Source organism: Solenopsis invicta, chromosome 11, assembly GCF_016802725.1.
Source record: "Solenopsis invicta isolate M01_SB chromosome 11, UNIL_Sinv_3.0, whole genome shotgun sequence".
NCBI classification, from domain to species: Eukaryota; Metazoa; Arthropoda; class Insecta; order Hymenoptera; family Formicidae; genus Solenopsis; species Solenopsis invicta.
This window is the reverse complement of record NC_052674.1, coordinates 2,489,879-2,503,253: the sequence shown is the minus strand read 5'-3', so window position 1 is coordinate 2,503,253 and position 13,375 is coordinate 2,489,879. Positions and strand designations below refer to the sequence as shown.

At 39.7% G+C, this 13,375-nt stretch overlaps 1 protein-coding gene across 16 annotated transcripts in view; it reads right to left on the bottom strand.

Annotated features, from left to right (window-relative positions):
• The window catches only part of LOC105194631 (forkhead box protein P1), a 322,192-nt gene that overhangs the window by 207,955 nt on the left and 100,862 nt on the right, over window positions 1-13,375 (bottom strand). For 3 of the 16 annotated variants that reach the window (XM_039454866.1, XM_039454865.1, XM_039454864.1), the window contains exon 2: window positions 4,871-4,924. The exons of the other annotated variants lie outside the window; for them this stretch is intronic. The gene's annotated coding sequence lies outside the window, so the exon portion shown is untranslated. The remainder of the gene's footprint in view (window positions 1-4,870; window positions 4,925-13,375) is intronic. 16 annotated transcript variants of the gene reach the window in all.

The following is a 13,375-nucleotide window of genomic DNA, read 5'->3' as shown; positions in this document are numbered from 1 at the left end:
GTCTTACAGAATAATTTTGATAGTCCAACATGAAATTATTTCCTAATGTGCATTTAGCTCAATTTGTAGATACTACAATAAAATTGATCTTTCCGTGTATCATAAAGTTTACAGGTGGAAGTATTTAATCAAAAGAAGATTAGATCACCGTGGCTACGCTGGCAATGCCTCAATTTCAACCACATGTTGTAACCAATCCTAAATCCGTGTATATCTCGTAGCGGTCGGAATCTCTTCGCGGCTGTCGCCACGCAGAATCCCGCAAAATAAATCGCGTCTTTCGTCCGGTGATCCCCGGTAATATTTGTCTTTCGTCGGGCCATTTTACAAGATTCCCTATCTACTCGACTTTCTAGGCAAGAAAGATGAAATCGAAGGCGGCCGTAGGCGCAGTCGGACACGCACTCACGTTGTGAAGACGGAGTTTGTAGGGGGATGCTTTCATGATTCCCCGACTCGTCGGCCGGGATGGGTAAGGTGGTAGGAGGACACGGACACGGGGCTCCCGTGGGATAAAACGGGTTATCGGATGCGAAACTCGCTGCGTGGAAATGTAAAGGCACCCTGACAAATCGGTTTCTATTACCGGACAGCGGCGGAGTCGTCTTTTTATATATTGATGGCATTATTTCGCACAGCTACATCCACCCTATTCACTTCACGTTCTCTTCAATAGGGCGATAGGCTCTTAGTATTTTAAGAGAAAAATGTCTACGGAAACGCATTAGATGCTTCAATTAAATAGTTTGCTGACTTATATGAGAAGAGTAAGAAATATTAGTTTTGCTCTACTGAATTCTTTTTAATCTATTGAATACTTGAAATTTTATTATCAGTATGATTATAGATAGCTTAGATTTTTAGTTAACCATATTATCGTAGCAAAAAAGAGAAGCTTATAAAGAAGTCGTTAATACGTGTATTACGAAAATATTATTAATCTATTCATATTTCTTTAATACTTTACTTTGTCATGCATGAGTGAATTTGCATAAATTTGACTTCTACTAAAGTTATGACGCAATTCTCCTTGGATTTTCTTGACACTGACTTTACCTTTTACGTTACATGTGCATAACGGTGCAAAATTTGCCTTTGATTTACAATTAAGATTATTCGTTACTTTTATTGTAGTTAATAGAACGATTGACCACGGAATTCCCAGCGCATCTCTGTCCTCTGACACAATATAATCGGTGCGTAATCATCCCATTGTTTGCCGAGAAATTAAATGGACAGTACATTCGCGTTGCTGGAGTGCTCGCAAACGATTGTCATAATGTCCGATAATAGCATTTATTACTGCTATTTGCATTTTTGTTTAACCCGACGTTGATCATAGGCAGCCGGGTTATATCTTGATCGTTTGAAATGCTCCCGTGTACGATCGATTAATTCGTTACTGTCGAAATCAATTTCATTACAACTTCTAATTTGTAATCGATCATGATGATTTAGAATCATTCAAAACGTTAAATCTCATTCAACAATTTGGAAAAATGTAATTTTAAAAAATATAATAAATTTTGATATATATAAATCATGGAAACAGCGACGAATTAATAAGCATAATTTTTGCATAAATAAATCATAAATTAGTAAAATAAAAATTAAATATATGCGTTCGACTTCTTATTCTCAGAACTTATTCAATAACTTCCTGTTAGTCTGTCTTTTTATTTTAATTCTTTTTCAGTATTGTATTATGTAGGCATTGAGGAGTATTAACAATTAATATAATATCTTTCACCAAAGGTATTGAAACAAGATTTATTCGCATTATACAATGTGTATTACACAATGCATATTGCGAAATAAATGGCTAATTTTTTTCTATGTTGCGAGCAACATGGATTCCCTTATTAATACACAGGAGAGAGAATATGTTAAAATAAGATGTAAAAAAACACATTGCGAATGCTGAAATAAATACGTATACCTAAGAAGAAAGTCAATTATAGGTAGCGACCGAGGTCGGCGGGAATTGTTATATAATACCGTTGGCCGAGCCACTTTTTCACGGTTGTGTAAAATATTTATTTATAATTAGTACAAAGGAGAATGAGTGCGCGAATTATTTTCAGCCGCGTGATCGCGCGCGCACAAGCTACAAAAGTGAATAAATAATGTAAAAATGTTAATTGTCGTCAGCACTTGGTGTCACTGCGAGAACACAAAGGACAAAGGTATAATGATATATCGATGGTATATATTATTATCAGTTTCAGGAAAACGCAAATTTCCCGGAGGCAGGAGAGTTCCCAGCCGCTCTGCGCTTTTAAAAATAAATTCGAACGAAAGAAATATCAATTAACACGCTCAATAACGCAAGCAATATCCCGAGCGTTCATCCGAAACCACCCTCTATGCGGTTAGTACGCGGGCAGGCAGGAACGCGCTGCACCCATTCATATACAAGAGGATAAAGCAGCCCCCACTTGGCCGATAGCAAATAATTAGTATCTTAGTAATATCGGGAATGCGTTTAATGTTGGCAGCTAACTTGGCTACTTGATTAAATAGAGCACTGATGAAACTATTTGGCCGTATATCGAATTAAAGTGTAACTAGTTGTAATTATAATACATGAATTAAATAACAAATTATATATCATTCTTATATCAAGTAATGCTTTCAAAAGCAAAGAGAGAGATAAATAAAATATAAAAAATAAATTTTGCTTATAGAACACATCTTGATACGTGTTACTGTTAAATAAATGTACTTGCTCTGAAATCTGATTATGTAAGCTAACGTTTGTGTAAAAAAAAAAAAAAAAGAAAGCGTTCACACTTTGACAAAACATATAATTGCAAACAATATCGTATGCTCGCATAAATAATTAAATTTCACTTGCATAGATATTTTTCTCAGTGTTATTATTTAGCAATTTTTTTAGCACGCAATGGAAAACAATTAAATAGAACGATATATAAAATATTCTGGGATGTACTTATACAATGAGGCGGATATTTTTCATGCATAATTTTTGTATTTTGTTTATATTCTTTCCATATGTATTTCACAGAGTTTCCCCGAATATCCCAAATGTTTTTTATTTAAATTATGTGCGAGACGGTTGGTAGAGACGGGGAGAAAAAGAGAGAGAGAGAGAGAGAGAGCGTAAGAACGACTCAAGCGTGGCAGAAATTAATTGGCAGAAACATCTTTTGTGGAGAAAAACTATCGGTATATCTGTGTGTGCTTTTCTAGAACACACAATCAGACATTCCCCTTTATTCGCGAGCCAAGCAGGAAAAAGTATACACCGCGCAACGGGCTAACTTCCGCACCGTCCGTCTACGCGTTATATCATCGATAACGCAGACAATCGCAATTTCAGTTACGTTTTAATTAGCTAGAATGCTAATGTACTGCGTGAGTAAGTAGCCAACGAACACCGCGTTGATCCGGAAACAAGCCAAACGCACCCTTACCATGCTCTGTGTACTGACGCAAGCATCGCACATCTCATACGGACACGTACATCGAAACAAGATGAAAAAGTAAAGCTCCAAAGTCACTCATATTATTAGCAGCTCCACTCTCGGATATTATTCTGAGAAATTCAGATTGTGCATACATCGCATAATGATTAACTTTTCCGTAAACTCTTCCGTAAACGCGTATAAAAAAAAGGAAGTAAATCGTTTTATTAGCATAGAAAAAATACTACATATTTTTATGCAAATTATTTTCTTGATGAAAGTAAACAATGCTGTTGCCAATGGTATACAAGCTAAAATTACAAATTTATTTATAAAAACGAGATCATCTTCCTACCGATGGTTTTGTAATTTACATTGGTAATTGCGCAAAAAATATCTTGAAATAAATTCATGATTTTGTTTGTAAAATAATGTCGCTGTCGATTCGACGCGAAAGCGATAATTCCAACGGTCTCGATGGGAAAGAGATCCTACGGGAAAACGACGACGTAAAATACGCGCGGCGCGGATAGGGAGAGGGTTGAAAGGAGCAGCACGTGGGATCCGAGGGCGCGTTTTCCATCCCCCTCGCTTTAGGGAACGAACGAGACATCGATAATCGTGTTTGTTGTACGACTGCCGATACGAAACTTCAGGAATGCCGCACAGCCAAGAAGCAAGGGAGGTTTACGACTTAAGAAGTATTATGTCACCCGAATATTCGCGCGCGGCGTCCTCTTTACCCTCGGCCCGCCCAAATCGTGATTCCTTATATGCAACGAAGGGGCTGTACGACGCCGAAATTTTGACAATGCTCGCCGTCAACACCCATAACGTTTTAGGGTCGTCGCATATGAAGGGTGATCTCTGATCGCGAGTTTACGAAGACTGAGAGAACTTTGGTTCGCGTCGCGTCGCGCGACAAAACTTTTAATATTTGTTGTTTAAATATTCAGAAGAAGTCGCGACGTCGATCTAAAACTGACAATAGAGCTATCGGTTCCCTTTTAGATATCAAATCGATGCGTTTTAACTATCCAACGGCACGAATTTCGTTTTTCTGCAAGATTCATATAATCCCGAAATTTGAGGATATTTCATGAAATGACAATTTCCATTAATGTAATTCAGAATATATCAAAATGAAATTTTAGTTATGTTTGCAGGAAGGTTTAGCCACTCATCTACATTATGTATTGCCATACTTGAAATATATAAATTGAATTAGTACAATCTACTTTTACGTAAATCTTCGTGTAATTGGTCTGCAGTTTCATTAATTCTGTACTATGATTAAAGGGATATAAGTGTCGTCTAAAGTCATTAAAATTCTAAATATATGTTTAATAAGGAAGCAAGTAATAAAACTTTACGCATTCCATATAAACTACGAAAGCAGTCAATATTAAATGCACATCAACTACGAAAAGTACTCCACTCACATCAACAAGCCACGTCACTGTGTCTCAGAAGCCAGGGAAGTATACACCACTGACCTGAAATAAAAGTTAAACAATCATTCTCAAGTAATCAGTTAATCAACATTTAAGTTAATCGCAGTTGATTGTAATTATTAATGATTACACATAAAATGTTATTTCCTTTTGTACAATTTTTGTTGTTTTCTTAAGTGTTTTTATTTTTTGGAGAGGGGGGGGGTACACAGTACATTCCTGCAAAATAATAGTTCTAGAATAATTTACAGATGTAATAAAAACATCTTCATAGAAAAATCGTAAAAAGTCAATTACATCTTCTCAACTCTCTCAAGATTATAAATTAACATGAATACACGTACGCTGAATAAATAAAATATTGAAAGAGCATAACGCGTCCGTAACCTTCAACGTTCTCTCACAATGCACGCAACGACAAGCAAGCCCGCAATATTCATTCCGCCAGCGAGAAGAACAATACTCCGCGTTTGAGACTATCAATCCCATTCTGAGCCATTACGTCGCATCCTTCGACTCAGCGGTGCCGTTAATTAACAAACTCGAAAAGTACTGTGAGGAAAGTCCCGTTCGTCTCGGAACGTCGACGAAAGAGTGGTACGGGTCCATCACGCATCGGGCAGGGGTGGCGGCGAGCGTAGGACGGAAGCGCGCGCGTATAAAGGGTCGGTGTCTGGCCAGACGGGCAGAAATGAAGCAGCAAGGGTTTTGTTTGTCCGGCTGTCCACCCCTTTCCTTCCTCCGTTCAGGCCCTACCACCCCCCGTTCCGCTGCTGCCCCCCCTCCCACCGTAACCGTGGCTCCGCTCTGCGAGCCCCGTGGCACCCTTCAGCCCCTTCTTCATCACCTCCTCCCACGTAGCTCCATCTCTCCCGGCAACCCCTCCTTATACCGTCCACCTCCCCCGGCCATGTAACAATGCACGTGTGTACACTGTTTGCCCACATCCTCTCGCATATATCTTCGCGAGCTATAATATTGATTACTTCGGGCGAATTTCAGGCCGAGCGGCGCGAGCTGAGACCGTTTCTCCGACTCGAACCGCCACGCCGCGCCGTGCCGACAACCCCTATGTGAGCCACCCCCGCCCGGCGCGCAGCCTTCAAGTCAATCTCTCGTTGTCGACGCCGCCGACCACTCTCCTCCTCCCCCCCCCTCCCCCTCAAACCTCTAACATTCAACGTCGCAATGCAGCTTTTCGCTTTTACATTCGGCGATTTGCCCTCGATCTTAGTTTCTCAGTGCATCTTAAAGCAACAGTGATGTATCGTGTTCAAGATGCTCTGTTCTCTTGTGAAAGTTAATTATATTTTATCTGTTGTTTCGTTTACAAAAGCAGTTAAATTTATAAAACAAGAAAGGAAATTGTGTATGATATTCTCGCGAGTTGTACAAAAATTTTTAAATGTTTCTACATTTAATATATCGAAATATTAATATGATTATCGCATTATAATATCTCTTTTTATGTTATAATGTAACATAATAATGTAACATAAAAAAGTAGTATCATTTATCATTGCGCTTTAATTTTAATTTTTTTTTACATATTATAATATAAATCAATTTTTCCCAGGGAGAGAATTTCTCGATTATTTCACATGTTTTTTTTTTAAAGATAATTTGTCTAAAAATAAAAAGCGCAAAAAATTTTGTTGCATCGACATAATCAGCGCAAACATAATGCCAATGTAATAATTTTCACAAATGGCGCGATATTATAAAACGTTGTAATATCTTTGCCACATGGCATTTACAAAATCTTCTCTTGTCACAATATAAAATTAAATATTACGGTAAAAACTCACATATAATTAAAAAGACACATAATTAGTTTCTCTCTCGATATTTTTCCTGCCATCACACGACCCCCTTAAGCGGCCAATAAAAATCGCCTGTCTCCTACCACCAGTGCCACCGTCCGACCTTTCAAATGCAACGCGTATTAAAAGCGCGAGCGGTGCGCATGAAAAAGTATAAACGAAAAGCGCAACAATACCAAAAAAGCGTTATAACTATTGCGCCGCGTAATGCTGGACTCTGCATGAAAGAGTCCATCGTTCCGTTCCGGCAAATACTCCGCGCGACTTAAATTGCGTCACGGTCCTTCCCAAGCTATCCCGTGAACATTTAATTCCATTCGCGAACCACCCTCCGCGCACCGTCCCTCCGTCAGCCCTTCCTGTCTCCCGGCTTGCATCAGCACCAAGTCCGTATGTCGCGAATCGAAGTACAAAGAAGCAATAGTAGAAATAAGATAATTGCTATTACAATCGCAATTTCATCCAGGACGACGGAACCTTGGTGGTAAAGGGACGAGGCGGGGTGGAGCGCGAGAGGAGAGCGGAACGAGGGTAGGGGGCGGAGAAGGACGACTGCCGCAGAGAGCTGAACTACAAAGTACGTTAATGTCGTGCTCACACCCCCGTGCACCCCCAGCGCCATTCCGATGCCGCAGACAGTTTGTTGTCGAAGCTTCGGGGATTACACAAATGAGGTTGTTCAGCGGGAGAAATGTACATTCCGCTACAAAGCCGGTCCGCGCGCGCCACGTCCGTGTGCCACGCACGGAATTAAAAACCGGGGTGGAAGAGCGAAGGTGAAAAGTGCCGCTCTCTGCCGCGCGATCGCCCCGGCCCCCGGCCCCCGCGCCGCGGACAATATTTTCTTTGCTGAAAGCCGGCGCGCCGTAGAATGGATTTTCATCGGCGCGGCGTTTGAGCCCTTCAAGAACGGAATTCGTTTTTATCGGATACGCGCGCTCTCGCATCGCGTCGGAATATCGCCGTGCAGCGACCGGTGTAGTTTTTAAAAATAGCATCCTTCGACCTCGATCGTCGCCGTCAGCGGCTTGAACGTATTGCAGACGCGTTGACGCGCGTCAGTAAATCTCTAACACGATACGTCGGGACACGTCGCCGCGAATCGCTCGCCTTTTGCCTCTCTCTCTCTCTCTCTTTCTCTCTCTCGCATCGCGTCGTCAGCTTTAAATGTCTCGGAGAAAAACCGATTATTTCCCTCCACGATGACACTTTTTATTAATTAATTTTATTGATAGTCGCAAACTATTATTAATATTGTCTATTCAATTTTATTTTTCTTATCGAGATTCCACCACGTATAATTATCATTCTTGAAAAATTAATTTACATCACTTTTAACTTATTCAAATGTTACATTAAAATTGAATAAAATATACGATTTTAAAACTAAGGATCTCATAATTCATATTAGTAATATTTGATTAAATGAGGAACTCTATAATGCATTATACAGAAATGCATAAAGGATTGCATATGTGTTTTTAAAAAGAAAGTATCTATATTTACCCTCGCTTGTAACCTTGTCAAATGTTTCTATCTATATTTATAAATAATATTTTTTGCTAACATTTGACTCCATTTGCAATTGATTATTATTGAAAACTAATTAAGGATATATTCTATCAAAAATAAATTGTAATCATGCAAAGATACGTATTGCATTATTGTAATTTATATGTTGGTACTGTTGAGAAATTCCGCGCTTACAAATATCGCGTGCATTAACACTTTCAAAACGAAGAGCTTCGAGAGCTTAACATTTTTTGTCTCGTCTAATCTAATCTTTCGCAAATAGTAGCGAAATTCTCGGTAAAGTTAGTCTGTGTTTCAGGAAGGAACAGGACGGCAGCCGAGCGCGATAGTGACGTCGGCGGAAACTAGTTAGGTCGGAGGCCGGCGCAAGTCCAAGGGGGTTGTAACGGAGGCGGCTCTCGTGCCAGCGCACCATAGGGACCGGGGATAGTAATTGTATACGTACTGGGAGAATGGCAAGGTAAACAAAACTATGTAAGATTGCCCCATTAATATACATATCTCTTGGTTCAGCCGGGCCGTGAGAGAGCCAACCGTCTCTCTGAGCCACCGCCGATGGGGTGGGTAGTCTTGGCCTTAGACTTTGGGGTTAGGCCCGCTCGAGAGCAAGTAGGGTACACAATGGATATTGAGACCATAATTTACGGCTGATTGTTAGCCCCGCGATCTATGGATTCCTGCGTCCCGCCGCGCACCACCGTGCGCCTTCTAACAACTCTCGCTTCCATGTCGAATTTGTATTAGGCCCGTAATAAGTACGTGGTACGTGTGCAACGGGCGGAAGCGGAGGCATTAGAGGAATCCCGCGGGAGCGATCGGTATGGGTATATGAAAGACGCCGCGGGATCGTAACGCCCATCATCCCGCGGATTTTCTATGTTAACCCTTTCGTTGGATGAAAAATATATGGAATAAACTATTAATATATAATAGCATCGTATATCTTGTCGGTAAATATTATATTTCGCTGCGCGATACGATTCATAAGACATTAAGAACCGATATATATGTATATAGTTCCTGGGAGATAATTCATATAGTCGGTATCATCAATTTCTATTAGATGCTATACAATTCGATACGGATTAAATAATCTTGCATCCGCTTTCGCAAATCAGATTAGACATATTGCATCCTGTCTTCAAACGTGACGCAATTCAAAATGCCAAGTTTCTCCTCAGAGAAGCAGAAAAAACTATTTTTTAACTGATAGAAAATTATTGACTAATTATTATTAACTAATATCAAGTGATATCAAATAATAAGTTTTTCTCTCTTTTTGGGGAAACTTAAAATTTTGAGTTGTGTCATTTTTGAAGACAAAGTGCGATATGTCTAGAGAAAAGTTTCTTCGAGTAAAAAAAATTTGTTTGAATCAAAAAAATGTGTGCATTGCTATACGGTTAAAGAAAAGTTTCTTTGATTTGAAGACATTTTTTAGTCGTTCCTTTTATCAGAATTATGTAAAGAAACAGTTTGGTTCTACAATGCAAATCTTTTTTAAATAAAAAAATAAAAAAAAAATTTTTTAATCAGATCAATTAAATTATTTCTTGCATTTCCGTCAGTACTTTCTTTGAATTAAAAAAATTATTGTTTAAATTGAACAAATAATTTATTTACTTAAAAAACAGCTAATAACGTTTTTTAAAAGCAAATAAATTTTTATTTTTACTTTAACTTAAAAAAACTGAGTTAACGAAACGATTTCGTCAATTTAAACTTGTAATTTTTTTATAACTTCTTTGGATCTTTTCTAAATAGTCTACGTTGAGTACGCCTACAGGCAATAAATAATGATAAATCAGCCAATAAATCTAATATTAGTAAAATCAGATAATATGTACGAAATTAATTATTCGTATGAAGCGAATCTAAGCGAGTAAACGTAATTGGTCGGAGTTCGAGGAGGAGCGTTTCCGCGCGAGGTCAGTTACTCCGTGCTTACTCAACTGGCTTGCAACAAGAAGGACGGTTATAAATTAATTACGAGGGTCAAATTCGCAACTGGGTGCCGTTCCGTGGGCTGGATTGGAGGGGGCGAATGTCTTACTAGTTTCACCGGTAGCTCGAGGGACCGTGTAAGGAGGAGACGATGTTTGGTCTTCCTTACAAGGGGCCGACGACCAACCAGCCGACCAACCTGCCTGCCACTTACCGAAGGATAATAACGTAGTAATCCCGCCATGAGACACGGATGAAGTCCTTAATAACCCCATAAACTCAAGATATATCTTGCATATCAATATAGCAGAGAGCAAGCATGCCGCTACAATACATACATCCCGCGTTATCTCTCGTTAATTAAACAAACGATTCACGTCAAATTCTCTCGCAATCGAAAGATATCGCAGCAGCGTTAAAAGCGTTATTTAAGCCATTAATTACAGCCGGTTAAGTGGTAAATGCTTTCGTCAATATTCCATTCGGAATTAATCACGAAATGGATAATTAGGCAAATTTTTAATATTTCTCCTTTATGCATATGTAAATCGGAGAGCTTGACGTTTGATATTTTGTTACAAGTACTATCAAGCTAACAAACCGTTGCATATAGATTTGTAATTTAGTTATGAAATTCATCGAATAAATATGCATAGAAATAAATATATATGGCTCGGCGCATAAAATTTATACGTCGGGCTGTTAAAAGTTCGGGATGATCAAAATCTGTTTTCTGCGCATCTACGATATCGAGGACAACGAGAGCGATCGATAATTAATAAGTCGATTGTCGGCACGGGGCGGTATTTCATATCTGAGGGCGAGAGCGCGCGTTACATTTTTCCGCATTCTCGCGAACGAAACTATCGGGGAAAAATGATACGGCGATTCCGGGAAAAATCGCAGCCCGCGGCGCGCGCCGCGCCGCTTGTCAATTTTGCACCTTTCAATTCGATTTGGAAAGTATCGCGGGGGAAATAGTATCGAAATATCGTTTATACGTCTCTCTAAATCAGGCACTTCGTATCGGGCTTGTTGAGGTCGGTTGCATTCCTATCGCGCTATGCAACGTAACATGAATTTGCAGGAATTCACGATATAATCACAAATTAATTACGACGGCTTTATTGAAGTTCGCGGCGATTTTTGAAAATTTCCGGAAATTACGGAAGGCCGATCTGAAATTGGAATTCGCGATGCGCATGCTGCCCGCTGCAAATTTGTGTAAGTAACGCGATATGTAGTTCATTTAACGTAAAGTGCAAATCCATCTGAAAAAGAGGCCCGCTCGCGAAACATCGCTCGCTACCGAATTTCTGGCATAATGCGAATAAATGGGAAAGAAGAAAATGGAAAACGCAAATGCGGTCTATTTAAATAAGAAATCCCATCGCGTCGGAGGCGATCGAAATCGGAGGCGAAAGAAAATGAGATATGAAATAGTGCGCGAGTGAGATTTATTATACATATGTACCGCATAAACAGCCGTGGGCTTGTAAAATAAAACACAAGCTGCATTATTTCAGGTCATAATAAAAATATCTCTTCGCAGATATATGCAGCTATCATCGCAGCGACAGATTTTCCCCAGGGACAGTTTCCACACGTCTGTCAAGACGCGGCAAAAAGTGAGGTCGATCGACTGCGCCGAGGGCTGCTGTAGCAAGCTGTTTTCCCGGCCGATGGCGGACAGATGACGGCGGAGCGGAGGAGCTTAACAAATGGTCATTCGGTCGTTGCCACGAAACGCACCTACTTGAGATGCGGAGGATCTATGGCCGCCATTTCTCACCGGCGCTTTGCGGCCGGAGCAATACCCTAAGCGGGCCGCGCGTAAGAACTGTTGAGACACCCGTGAAGGACTTCCTGAGCAGGTTGATCACCGTCACGTGGCTTCCGAGGTTTCCGTCTTACCGAAATACTATGGCGAAACACAAGCGAGGGTTTGATAAAGTAATGCACTGTAACGACGAAGAAACTCCAAGCCCCAGGGAAACCGTTACTCATCGCTTTACGCGCGGAATGAAGAACGTACCGATCCTCTATTAAATTATTGTATTTATTTATCATGTTTGATATTTAGAAATACAGATTAAATAGCTGAGTCAATATGTAAGTATTACCGCTCAAAAGTATTTGCCTTCGTCATCTTTTTTAATTAAATGATGAAAATTTTGAAGAAGAGTAAATTTCTACCTTCCTTCCTTCTTCTGAATATCGAATTCAATAATAATTGAATTTGATGATTTAAAATTTTACATTCTACATATATAAAGAGAACATATATAGAAAAAGATTAGTATCAAATCAACAATTTATTGTTCCATATATAAAATCTTCTTAGAATCTATAACTGTCTTAAACAGACATAATTTATTTACGTAAAGAAACTTTGGTTTTTCATGTAAATTCTTTCAAGGTTTTATATTTTTACTTATATATGAAACAATAAATTGTTGATTTGATAAATTCTAATTTTTTTTCTGTAGTAAAATTAGAACGGAATTTAGACATATAAAAGAGATATAACTTGGAGGGTAAATACTTTTCAGTAGTAGCATTACTGACTAAAGATAATTTCTGACGTGCTAAGATGTGCAGTAATTTCTTCATTTTCGCGATTGCCTTTCGAAACGATATTATCCAAGACAAGCAATTCTATTTCTCAATTCTGTTATTTGGCGCGTTTCTCCTTTTCTTTGTTACGTGTACTAAATAAAGCAGGAGTGATGTTGCTAGAGAAACGATGAGCTTAGCAGTGGAAGTGGATTTATAGACGTACAGTTATGCGGCGCAAGCTGTCAAACGATCATCCCCCGACAGTTTGGGGTTTACTGGGACATCGGGCGTAAACTGCCCTCGGGGACCTTGTTAGTTCAATTCGCCTGAACGCCGCCCTCCCCCACCATCCTTTTTCTCTCTCTCTCTTCAATCTCCGAAAAAAATCCGCGGTCCCTTCCATCGCTACCCTCCCCGTCTTTCCTCCGCCACCTGGCCGCGCGCAGCGAGACGAGAGCGGTACGTTTACGTTACCGCTTATTATGTTGTTCCGGAAAAGAGGATTATTGCGATATGCCCGCCGTCGAAAAACAGCACAAAATGCTTCCGGCTATTGCGAGTTCGCGTTTAAATCGTTGAACCTTTGTGTATACAACGTATGGTGTTTATTGTTTAACGTTTCGCGCGCGTTAAA